Raw genomic sequence first — 13,572 nt, 5'->3', positions numbered from 1 at the left:
GAGCCTGGGCCATCAGCCATGGTGGGGCCAGAAGAGGAGGGGGGAGCAAGGAGTTCACGTTATGGGACACGAGCACGTACTTCCTTGGGCATCACAGTGAGAGGAATGGACCGATAAGGGCAGTCTCTCCAACAGCTCCCTGGCCTGTGGCCTGAGCCTGCTGCCTGGAAGCTTCTGCCTGAGGTTCTGGCTTGGATGGTTGGCCACATGCAGGGAGAGTCAGGGATTACTCACAGCAGCTGTGTGAGGCCCAGTGGGCCTCCTAAGTGGCTTTCTAAGCAGAGGGCTCCTAGGGTGATCCTGGCTGGCCTTGCCTGGCTGAGTCCCTGCAGTTTGCAAGCCTGGATCTCCATCTCTGCCCTCTGTCTTGAGAGACTTTCTTTCAACACACTCTTTTGGCTAAATATGGTTTCTGTTGTTTGCAGTTGATAAGCCAACTGATGCAGCCAGGAAGAAGTGGAATGAGGATTAGAATTGGGTGTGTCAGATACCTGTTGCTTATTCCTCTGTACCCAAAAACGGGATGGGAATCTGAGTGACAGCCAAATCTTATCGTTTAAGCCTTCTTGGGAAATAGGCTTAGAAGTAGATCAGTGGTTAAATAAATCAATAAGTGATCACACACATATATCAATGCACACACATATACACATACATGTTCACATACATGCTTTAATTGATTGGCAAGTTTTCATGAAATGTTGTTTAAGCTCTATGATGCTGATGTTTCTAGAGGCAGGGAGCAGACACGACATTCACTGGGTGGCTGTGAGCACAGGAGGTAATGGGAGGCTACAGAAGTGATATATTGGTTGAGAATAGATTTGGGAGTCAGATTTTATTTTAAACCTACAGCTACTATTAAATAAACCTTTGTGTCTTTGGACAAATTATATATTTTCTTTGGACCTCAGTTTCCTTATCTGTAAAATGGGGATAATTATACTCATTTCACAGAGATTCAAAGCAGTCCAGATAAGGCACCTAGCACAGAACTTGGCACAGAGTGATGGATGGATGGGAGTTATTATTTCCATTTAAATATATCGCCTAGTTTAGTTCTCACAGCAGTACTGAATTTGTCCTTTCTTGAATAAGTTTAGGATTCCTGCTTGTTGGCATATCCTCTTATCCTCTTTTAGAAGGGGACTGTGGGAGTGGGCAAGGAGAGGGTGAGACGGAAGCCATTAGGTGAGGAGGAAGCCATAAGAAGCCACAGCTCTGAGGATCCTCTCTGAGCTCCTGGTCCTAGGGATGCTGCTTGTCTTGGAGATCCTGTTTGTGTCATGCAGTGGGAACCACGGGCAGGTTCTGAGTGACACCAGTCCAGGGCAGCCCACTTCACCAGCAAAGTGATGATGGCAACCAAATCCACTTAGAAAACAAGTCAATCAAAGCATATTCACTAATGAAGACCTAACAGTAACCACGTTGTATTCTATCACAGGAGGTCATATGCATGAAAAATCTTTGGCCGTCTGTTTAGCAAATAACATGTTCTAAAGAAATGTTGGGTTTTCTTGGTGGCTCAGCAACAAAGACTCTGCCTGGCAGTGCAGGATGCAACCTGCATCAACCCAGGATGACTCCTGGGTCGGGAACTTCCCCTGGAGATGGAAATGGCAACCCAGTCCAGTATTCTCACCTGGATAATTCCATGGATACAGCCTGGTGGGCTACAGTCCATGGGGTTGCAAAGAGTTGGATATGACTGAGTGACTCAGTTGGATATGACTGAGTTAGACACAGTCTAACTCTTCTTCCTCTTTTTCTTAGACATGGTCTCTTGGTGGCTTGTAAAAAATGTGGTCAGAATTAGCTTATATAATTCTCACTACAATTTTAAGAGAAGTATGTTGTTTTTCATCTCTGCCTTCCAGAGATGGAAATCTGGAATTGGAAAGAATTCCTTCTGGATTGTGCACCGTGGCAACAACAAACAGGAGATCAAACCTGAATCCTTTGCCATCAACTTTATATTCATTTGTGTACCATCTACCATGTGCCTGGAGCTGGGCTGGGCACCAGGGATCCGTGTCTTGGCTGTGGGCCCCACCTGCAAGGAGCTCACACTGCTCAGGAAGAGTCTTTCCTTTGGGCTATCCTGTCCAAGACCACACCATTTTTTTCCTGGCTCTAATTAATGACCCATTCATATCCTAAGACTAGAGGATGAATGGCTACATTCAGGTTTCCAGTTGATGGCAATTTTCTTTGGAAATTCACCAGTTTGGGGTCTCCATTTCAATCTGCCCACACACTTCACTGTTAAATTGTCAAAAATGATGTGGAATGTGGAAATATTTCTTACAAGGTCCCAAAGGGGTGTTTCAGGAGCCAGTGACACCCTGACTCTCTTCAGTCTGGGGAACAGGCAGGGAGATGCCCCCAAAGTCCATTGCACAGCCAATCGTTGTGTTGTTTTTTGATTTGAATTTGTTTTATTATTATTTTATTAAAAAAATTTTAATTGAAGTATAGTTGATCTGCAGTGTCCTGTTAGTTTCAGGTGTACAGCAAAGTGATTCAGTCATGTATCTATTACATAGGTTATTACATTATAGGATATTACACGATATTGAATACAGTCTGCCATGCTAGACTCTTACTCCAGAAGTGAGACTGCTGGATCATATGGTAGTTCTATTTTTGGTTTTTAAAGGGGCTTACGTACTGTTCTCCATAATGGTTGTACCAATTTACACTCCTACAAGCAGTGTAAGAGGGTTCCCTTTCCTGCACACCCTGTCTAGCATTTATTATTTGTTGACATTTTGATGATGGCCATTCTGACTGTTGGGAGGGGTACAGGGATTCCAGGCAATGAAATGAAAGCAGGAAGATAAGCAGGACAGTCATGGGTGGGGAGAAGAGAATTTAGGATGGTGTTGTACAAATGCCCTGACCTCTTCACCAACGCAGTGACTCCCTGGCCACTGGCGACTTCTCATGGTCCGCATTCCACACCCCTCATGGAGACCTCCTGTTTTAACCACAAGGGTCCATTTCTTGCCTCTGGGCCTCCTTTCCGTTAGTGTTTTTACACACCATTTTGTCTCATTGGCCACAGTCGTCCTCTCCTTAGGCTGTTCACAAGTCCTTATCATTCTTCCAATGATATCCAAAGCCGACACTTGCTTGAATTTCCACACTTCAAAAAAAATGACTGTTCAGAAACAGGCTTACAGACATTGAGAACAAACTTACAGTTATCAGAGAGGAAATGCGGTGATGGGGAGGGATAAATCAGGTTTTTAACCCAGCACATGAAACCACTTCTTATTAGTTTACTCCATTGTAGTTTCTACCTTTCTTTAGACTATAACTTTCAAATGAGGATCTCAAGTCTTTCCATGGGAAACTATTTCACAGACTACTGCAAAAAAAAAAAAAGAGAAATAAGACTAGAATAATCTCCTGGATATTACAGCATTCCAGTTTCTCAGCTAAAAAGCTAAAGTTAATTGTTCCTCTCTGAATAGTTATATAGTGATCATGATATAGACTTAAGAATTTGATTACTTAATTTAGACCATCATATCACTTGATTTGGCATTGCTAGATTGCTGCCGCTGACTTATACATTTCACTTGTAACTTATTGACCATGTAGGCAATCTTATTGAAATTAAACAGAGTACTAAATATAATGCATAGTGCAGAACATAAAGTGTTATGGAATTAATAATAAGCTTCCAGGAGCCAGTCAAGTTTTCAGAACTGTCAGAACTATAAAAGCCTTCAAGTGGAATATTAGTCCATTTAAAATAAAGGACAATTTTATGTTTTATATTTAATGAGAAATTTCCACAGAAATAGCAGCTACTGAACATTCACAACAGAAGTACAGAGATATTAAAAATTAGATGAAATACAAAATATATAAAAATATATGTGCATGTGGGTATATCTGAAAGCTTATGCATATGTGTAAATATGTTGTATGTGACACAGCTCTTGAGTTTTGGAGTTTAGCAACAAATATTAATTAGCACCTTGTACTTGACAGGTATTATGCCAGGTATTAGAGGAGTTACAGAAATGGATAAAACAGTCTTTTCTCAAGGATCCCATAATCTAGAGAGGAGATGGATGCGTGAACAAATAGCTGGCCCACATTGTGATAAGAACCCAACTAGAAGTATGAGGAATGGTTATTGTAGCAGAGAGGAGAGAGCAATTCATCGTTCCCGGGCATGGAAAGCTTCCAGTGGAAAATGACATTGTGGTTTAGCCATAAAGGATTGGTGGGATTTTTCCAAGATAAGAAAGAAATGAAGGGTATTCCAAGCATGAACAAGAGCATGGAAAATTAACAGCCTGGGTTGTAAGGGCAGGAGGAAATGGCAGGAAATGGGTTTGGAATGGTATATGGTACCAGAACCATGGAACACAGAAGGTAGACTGTTAAGGAGCCAAGCTGACAATGAAAGCTTTGGACTTCATGGTCGGTCACCGCAGGAGTCTGAGAAATTTAAAAAGAGAACAGCTTTATGCGCGGACAGAATATACCAGAGGAAGAGGAGGCTGAAAAAGGAAGAGTAGATAGGAATAGAATCAGTAAGATGTTGAAGTACAGGCAGTCACTGAGCAGGAAAGAAAGAGTGCAAATTTGGAAATCATTTGTGAGGTTAAAAAGGAAGCACTGGTGACGGATTAGATGTTGAGGTAGGGAGAAGAGTAGGTGCTTAATAAATATTTCTGGTGTGATAGTGTGGTGATGTTTTAAACGATGCATTCCCTCACCCCACATACAAAATTCCTGTTGCCTCTCACTCAGGTGGCAAAGGCATGTTACCATCTGTGTCCTTAACTTACTGTTATTACTGAAGAAACAGAAAGATTAATGGCAGTGTCTCTGGATGTAACTCCAGGGAAGGGTTCTATCTTGCTCACTTTTCCATATCTAATATGTAGAGCAGAATCTAACACATCCTGGTGTCCAATAAATATTTGTTGAATTAAAAAGAAAGCCAATATTTTGAATGTCAAAATGGAATTTTGGAGCTCATGGTATAGACAACAACTTTTAGGCAAAAAAAAAAAAAAGTGGGAGGAGGGGCTTTGAGTAAATGGTTACTTGGATTTCCATGTCAAGAGCTGAGGCCCTGGCTTAAGCAGGAAGCAGACTATGATTTTCTCCTGTCTGTCCAGATTAGATGAGAATATTAGATGCTGGGATGGGGAGAGAAGGCAGAGCTCTGAGCCTGACACCCTTCAGGGATTAGGTCCAAGGAGGACAGAGGAAAGATGCAACTGGCTGAAAAGTTTGAGGGTCTAAGAGGAAGGAGAACTGAGACCCCATTTCCCTTTGGAACTCAGAGGAGTGCTCCACACCATGCTGGCCTGACAGCTGAGATTCTGGGATGGCACCCCCAGGCAGAGAGACTGGGAGAGCTCCCCCTGGGGTCCAGCAACCAGAGTGACATAGGACAGCATCTTACCTGAGGCTCAGGAGGAGAGAGGCGAGCTGAGATCATTCTTCAGGCACGTCTAGGAGCCAGCGTCTAATGGGAGAGAGGGAGGAAACATAAGAAGGTTTTAGCATCTGAAAGTCTTCGGAGAGCAAGCAGCTATGAAAAATTCTAAAGGCAAAAGGCTTTGTGGAGAGTTTTGGTGTTATGAGTTGGGTTCCTCTTAGCATCTTCTGGGAGAAGACAATGGTATCCCACTCCATACTCTTGCATGGAAAATCCCTTGGATGGAGGAGCCTGGTAGGCTGCAGTCCATGGGGTAGCGAAGAGTCGGACATGACTGAGCGACTTCACTTTCACTCTTCACTTTCATGCATTGGAGAAGGAAATGGCAAGCCACTCCAGTGTTCTTGCCTGGAGAATACCAGGGACGGGGGAGCCTGGTGAGCTGCCATCAATGGGGTCACACAGAGTCGGACACGACTGAAGTGACTTAGCTTAGCTTAGCATCTTCTGAGAAAGTTGAATTAAGTGTTGGATTCTTCTAAAATTATTTTTTATCTGTCATGTCGTGCTTTCTGGGACACCACCTCGCCTGAGACAAAACCTTGGGAGTTCTTGCTTCAGTAGGTTCATGAGAACAAGATCTATGCATAGGAACACACTGAAGAGAGAAATTATTAGAAGTTCTTTCCTGCACCTCCAGGTGATAGTCTAGAATTGCATATAAGTGGAAGGAGTCTCATTTCCTAGTTCTCTGGAAAATGGTAGACTTTTGAAAGCTTATTACCATATTTCATCAACTCTTAGATCCTTTTTCATATAGCTCACATCTTGGAAATCAGGATAGGTTATGCAAATGTAATTATTAGCATTGTTGTTAGTGGTACAAATACTGGTGCCTAATTTTCAGTGGCATCTTAGTTTAATGCAATACAATGTGCATCAGATACTGTCCTGAGCACTTGTATTAGTAATCACTACCATCATACGGACAAGGAAACAGGCATGGGTAAGTTTCATAACTTGCTAAAAGCCATGTGTATCATGCAGAAGGGATTTAAAACAGCTTTCTTCAGAGCGCATGCTTATCTGTACACTATGTCTCTACAGCTACAGAGGGTGCCCCAACAGCTAGGTTTCTCTGCTGTTACCTTACACATTATCACATGGAGTCATTAACACAATCATAAATTGGTGCTGTTTCTTTCCTATTTAATATCTGAGGAAAGTGTTTAAAAAAGGTTAAGTAACGTGAGGTCATATTGTTGGTAAGCAGCAAAAAAGGACTTGGGCCTTGACCTGATCCGGTCTCTCTTTTACCAGCTAAATGCAAACAAAGGCTTTGAAAGGTAATCTGCACAATAAAGGGACAGGAAAGCAACATCCTAAATTCAGACGATTTTTATTTATAGAGATATTTTATAAATGCTCTGTGAAAATATATGTTAAATCTGCTATGACTGAACCCTCCAAAGAATTTATTCTCTATACCAGGGAGAAACAAAATAACGTTTGTAAATTTGTATTTGTTACAAAAAAGTGCCAGGCACTGGGATACTGGCTGTTTTATTTTAAAGGAAACTACATCTGAATTTTAATCCGATCCTATATCTGAATGATAGTTGGCCATAAACACATCCTGGTTTGGCTTTCTGGAGTCTCACACTGCAAACACGAAATTTGGTTGGAACTAAAGGGGCTTATTAAATTCAAACATGATTAAATTCATTGATTCTCCATTAGGTACTGTGTTAAAGACGATGTGTCACTTTGCTTTCATCCTGATTGTAGCAGTTTTAATATTACCTGACTTGCTGATCCTGGTACCAGGCTGCTACTTGCTCTGTCCTATTCACATGTATTTCTGAATCACAGATCTTCTAAGGGACTAATATTTTTAAGGTCACAAAGCCTTGTGTTTGTGTGGTAATTTTGTTTTCTAACCATTTTCAGGGATTATTTTATTATATTTCTACAAGTACTCTGTGAGGTAGGTAAGGCTAGTATTTGCATCCTAGTTTTACACATAAGGAAACAGGCAAATAGAGGTCAAGTGACTTGGAAAGGTCACTGGCATAGTACTAAACTTAGGAACGGAAGACTGGCTTTCATACTCACGTCAACCTGCACTTCTGAAAGGAGCTACATATAAGGCCCGTTTTTAATAAACTTGGCATTAAATGCAAGGTAAATCTACTTGCCTAATATTTAACCAATAATCAATCCTTGAGTTTTCATGATTGATCAGGAGGGATAAAATTTTCCAGTAGGCTAACCATTAGAAGGGTGTCCCTGGTAGCTCAGCCAGTAAAGAATCCACCTTCAATGCAAGAGACCCCAGTTCAATTCCTGGGTTGGGAAGATCCCCTGGAGAAGGGACAGGCTACCCATTCCAGTATTCTTGGGCTTCCCTGGTGGTTCAGATGGTAAATAATCCTCTTGTGATGCAAGAGACTTGGGTTCGATCCCTGGGTTGGGAAGATCCCCTGGAAAAGGAAACAGCTACCCACTTCAGTATCCTTGCCTGGAGAATTCCATGGACAGAGGAGAGGAGCCTGGCGGGCTACAGTCCATGGGGTCTCAAAGAGTAGGACTTGACAGATTCTCACTCCATGAACTGTTAGAAAAGTTATGTAATAGAACCTTATACATGGATTCACTGCTCATCTTACCAAGGGGAGTTTTTGTTCAGAGAACCATATCAGGTATTAAGATTTGTGAGCTTCAGCCACAAATTTACCTGGCTTGCTCACCCACTCTGACTAGTTTAAAAGCACAGATTAAATGTAAAACAGGAAGTGAACTTACAAGAGAAATTAATGCAAATACACTAAGATCTAAACTAGCATTTAAATTGGAGAAGGCAATGGCACCCCACTCCAGTACTTTTGCCTGGAAAATCCATGGATGGAAGAGCCTGGTAGGCTGCAGTCCATGGGGTCACTAAGAGTCGGACACGACTGAGCGACTTCACTTTCACTTTTTACTTTCATGCATTGGAGAAGGAAATGGCAACCCACTCCAGTGTTCTTGCCTGGAGAATCCCAGGGACGGGGAAGCCTGGTGGGCTGCCATCTATGGGGTTGCACAGAGTTGGACATGACTGAAGCGACTTAGCAGCAGCAGCAGCATTTAAATAGCCTGGACTTCTTCTCTACCCTTTCTTTATATACACCATGGCAGAGCCATTATGAACACATTTTTGACAGCCCCTCGGAATGTGTCCAACTACTGGTCTTATTCTCTGGGCCAGTGGTTCTTGTGAGTGTGGGAGTGAGTGCTAGTTAGAAGGAGAAGAGGGCCAGAAAGAGGGACTACCCTATTGGGAGTGTTTTGGAAATTTGTGGGGCCTTTTGTTGTTGCTGTTCTGGTAGCGTATAACCGTAAGATTTACATATTGGAAAACAACTTTTAAATTATAAAATTTATTTCATACCTCTGTAGTGTATTAGGCTATTTTATCAATTAAAAAGATTTATTGGAGTACAGTTGACTTACTGTAATGTTGTATTATGTCAATTAAAAAAATTTACATATATAGGCAAGTATATCATCTACAGTCGACGCATTGGAAAAGACTCTGATGCGAATAAAGATTGAGAGCAAAAGGAGAAAAGGCTGGCAGAGGACGAGATGGCTGAATGGCATCACTGACTCAATGGACATGAGCTTGGTTGAGTGGCATCACTGACTCAATGGACATGAACTTGGGCAAGCTCCAGGAGGTAGGGAGGGACAGGGAGGCCTGGCGTGCTGCAATCCATGGGTCACAGAGTCAGACACAACTTAGTGACTGAACGATAACAACTATCTATGAATTCATTAGAGAGTATAGTAAAGGAAACATCCGAAATATCTGTGATGTAAATGGGAAACTGGTTCTAGGGCATGCTCTAGATTAGGCGTCTCCAAGTGTGGTGAGTGAGTCAGCAGTATCAGTATCACCTGGGAACTTGTTGAAAATAGAAATTCTTATTACTCCAGACTTACTGAACAAGAAATTCTGGGGATGTGGCCCAGCAGTCTGTGTTTTATCAAGGTTTCCAGGAGATACTGATGCTCAAGTTTGAGCACAGCTGCTTGGACTAATGGTACCTGCAGTCACATTATTGTTAAAGGAACACAGAGGTTACTGCTGCTGCTGCTGCTGCTGCTGCTAAGTCGCTTCAGTCGTGTCCGACTCTGTGCGACCCCATAGACAGCAGCCCACCAGACTTCCCCATCCCTGGGATTCTCCTGGCTAGAACACTGGAGTGGGTTGCCATTTCCTTCTCCAATGCATGAAAGTGAAAAGTGAAAGTGAAGTTGCTCAGTCGTGTCAGACTCCTATCGACCCCATGGACTGCAGCCCACAAGGCTCCTCCGTCCATGGGATTTTCCAGGCAAGAGTACTGGAGTGGGGTGCCATTGCCTTCTCCGACAGAGGTTACTACCTTTTCTAACTGCAGTCTTCTGGCTTTTACACCTATGCAAAGCCAATGCTTTCTTGGTCAATCATTCTAGCGAAGAGGGCGGGGCTGGACCTGAGGGCTGTAAGCAAGGTCCTCTGTCACCTTCTGTCACCTCACACCTCTCTAGCGCTTATGCTTCAAAAATTTCTGCCTCAGCACAGGTCTTCTGTGAGCTAAACTGTTTTTATCTGTTGAGATTTTGCATGTCTGGCGATAACCATAAGGAGTAGGGATGGCATTATCGCTTATGAAAATTATTTACAATTCACCCAATATTGAGTGTGGGGGACCTTGAGAAATATAAGGAATTGTATTGCATTGGCCAAAAAGTTCCTTTGGGTTTTTCCATACTATCTTATGGAATTTTTGGCCAACCCAACAGTATTTTGGACCCAAATTGGCAAAGAAATGTGCTTGGTTAAAATAAACATTAATAAAGAGTAAAGAGATTTGGGGTGAGAGGCACTGGAGAGAGAGAGATAGGGAAGAGAAACAGAGAAAAAGGGAGGGAGGAAGGAAGGGGGAGAGAAATATTCAGAGATAAATTCAACCAGGGAGATGCACAAAGGTCTTCTATTTGGGAGCAGACACACACTCACTCACACACACACACGCGCATGTGCTCCCATGCTCACTGTGGGATAGTAACACTGCTGGTTAACTGTCCCTTAGGATACCTGTTGAGAGCTGTACTTGGTCTTCCATGGATGACAAATATGCAACAGACAAGTTAAATACTTGAGTTTGATGTTTAAATGAAGCTCTCAGACTTCTATACTGTAACAACATAGTCTGTATTCCCTGAAAATGCTCTTATGAATTGTGGACCTTACTTTTATGTGGTTTTTAACAGTGATAAAAAACTATGACGTTTCGTTTTTAAAACAGTATACAATGAGACAATGTGACCAAAATTAAAGGTCAGAATATTTTTGTAAGTTTTGAGTGAATATATATCGATGTTAATTAAAATTTGAAAAAGTATGACAACTTTGAGAGGTTTTTTCTTCTTTAAAGGATAACATTTGTACAAAAACTAAAAAAAAGTATTATTACACCAGCAGTCACATTATCGTTTAAAATAATGGAAGAAAATCAGAATCGTCTTATGTAGGCCTATGAAGACTGACAATGACAAGAATATTTCTATCTAAAACAGTGAAAAGCACTGTACCATTTAAGCAGGGCACACCCTAAATTAAAGTTCTTTAAATAGCCATGAACAGAGATATTAAGACAGTCTCTTTACTTTTCAAAATTTTATCACTTTATGCCTGTATTTTCTGGAAAAAATACTATTTCTTTGGATTACATAGAGGATCACTACCAAATGATCTACATCACTTTATAATAACTTAGATATTTCGTCTGTGCCATATCTAATAATTTTCTGGATGAAAAGTATCAATCGTAAAAATTAACCTTTGCAAAGTCTGCACCTTTCCATTGTTACACCATACTGAAAACTCTTCTTAAAGGCTCAGATAATACGATAAGACATGACTGCCACCATGTGGGCAGTAAGATGATACAGATTTCAAAATCAAATAAACCTTCAATTTAATAAGAGAATGACCATATTCTTTATTCTGAAAATGCAATGAAAACAATGATAAGAATAGTCAGTCCTCTGTGAGCTCCACGTTCTATATCCATCAATGTGATGTTCATTTTTGGTACAAGTAGGTGGGACACTGACAAAATTAACTAGCAAAATGCCATTACAGAAATTATCTAGTCTCACTACCTCGTGTGTTCCACAGGCCCACAGCATGTTATTACTTGGAAGCTTGTCGGAGATGCAAAGTCACGCCCCACCTTAGAAACTTGGAATCCAAATCTGAATTTTGACAAGATGCTGAGGACTGTCCTACATGCTCAAGGTCAAATGCTTTCATCTGCAGCTGGACCCTCGCCCTTACCTGTACTTCCCACCCAACGAAGGGGCGGGTAACCTTCACCAAAAAGTTCAGACAGTTAAGAAAAGTATTGCTTGTTTTACTTGAATTATCTGATTAACTTGACTTTTCCTTTGCAGATGTAGAAATCTACTTCATTATTTGCTGAGGTTAAACTACTGGATTAATTCCACAATTTAGAGAAAACATTAAAACGAATTTTTCAGAAAAAAAGGGCTTATTTAGTTTTCAGAGAGATTAGAGTATTTTATTTTGCCCAATCAGAGCCCTTCAGCATAAAGAGACATTCATATACATACATATGAACATTTCCCAGAAACATTAATTTATAATACATTTTTTAAAATACCAGCTTAACGGTATTTATTTACAAAAATATTTCATTACCTACTTTTAAACCTTTTGCTGTGATGACAGTTTGTAAAGTACAGGAATGCAAAATAACTACAAAGTTTAACACATTTTTCTGTGTTTGCAATAGTGCTTTTTTTTTTTTTTAATGAAACAGTACACAGAGATGCGTTTTTTAATCATATTGAAAATGCATATTCCAGCAATCACCTTTGAGATAGTTACTGGACTGAGCAAGATTTAAAAAAAAAAAAGTAAGTGCAGCAACTGAAAACTATCTGCATGTACATTTCAAGGTGGACACTAGCTCGAGCTCTGTATCAAGCATGCTCGCCCCTGAGTGGACAGTGTTAGCAAAACTGAATCTTGCTCTTTTTAACATTGTTTTTGGTGTTGCATTTACAATGAACCAATAGTATAAGTAGGAAGCAAGATGTTTTTCCAGTTCTATCATGTTAAGCAGAGGTCACACCTAAGGATCACAGTACCATTTATTTACAAAAAAAATTAAAAATTTAAAACATGATTTACCCTTTTTGCATTACTGTCTATTGGTATGTTGAATCTGTTTCCAATTCCTTACATTGTCTTCAGTGGAAGCAAAATTTAAACAACACAAAACACACTGCATAAAAAAAACCCCAAAACTCCCAAATAAATAGGATTCCATTGTCATTAGCCTATATCCATTTTAAATGCCCAAGCCAAACAACCTACAATAAATTAATACTGATTTATTTACATCACATACACTATAAATTTTTAATGTAACCTATAAGCCTCATTGTGAAATACTGGCAAAACTGACATTCATGATTTTTCTGATGTAAAGAGTGCAATAAAAAGCGCAATTTCACATAGTCCTGGACTACTGCACTCCATTTGTAAATGAGTGTGTCTAGTAATTTAAGACTGTATTCGAAACTGAAGAAAGCAATGTTATAAGCTTGACAACTGGGAAGTTATTAAAACCATTTAATTCAGCTGAGAAAGGTAAGCAAAAGTTTTCCCTTTAATTTTGTTGTTGTTACCACTATTTTCTGTCCACAGAACCTTTAAAACTTCTGTGGTATAGTAAGATCATTAATATTCACAGGAAAAATAATTCCCATAGCACTTTACAAGAAATTGATCAGTGATGAAAAGTATAATTAAAAAAAACTGTGAACAGTATCTTCACATTCATTTTCAAATGAAAAAAAATAACTTATGGGCATAAATTTCAACTCAAGAAAACAAACACCCTGAAAGGGAAAAGAACAAAAAGAAGACACTTAAAGATAGAGAAATGCTCTTTTTCAAAGTAAATACAGATTAAAAAGTCTAGGAATATTGATCAAGTATCAAACTGATAAGGAACAAATTCTATAAACTACAAAATAAAAACCTTCATTGACAAAAATACATAAACTCTGTTTTCATTTTTGGAAATTTA

This window comes from Bos taurus, chromosome 9 (assembly GCF_002263795.3).
Source record: "Bos taurus isolate L1 Dominette 01449 registration number 42190680 breed Hereford chromosome 9, ARS-UCD2.0, whole genome shotgun sequence".
Classification (NCBI taxonomy): domain Eukaryota; kingdom Metazoa; phylum Chordata; class Mammalia; order Artiodactyla; family Bovidae; genus Bos; species Bos taurus.
The sequence above is the reverse complement of the archived record's forward strand: the minus strand, read 5'-3'. Positions refer to the sequence as shown.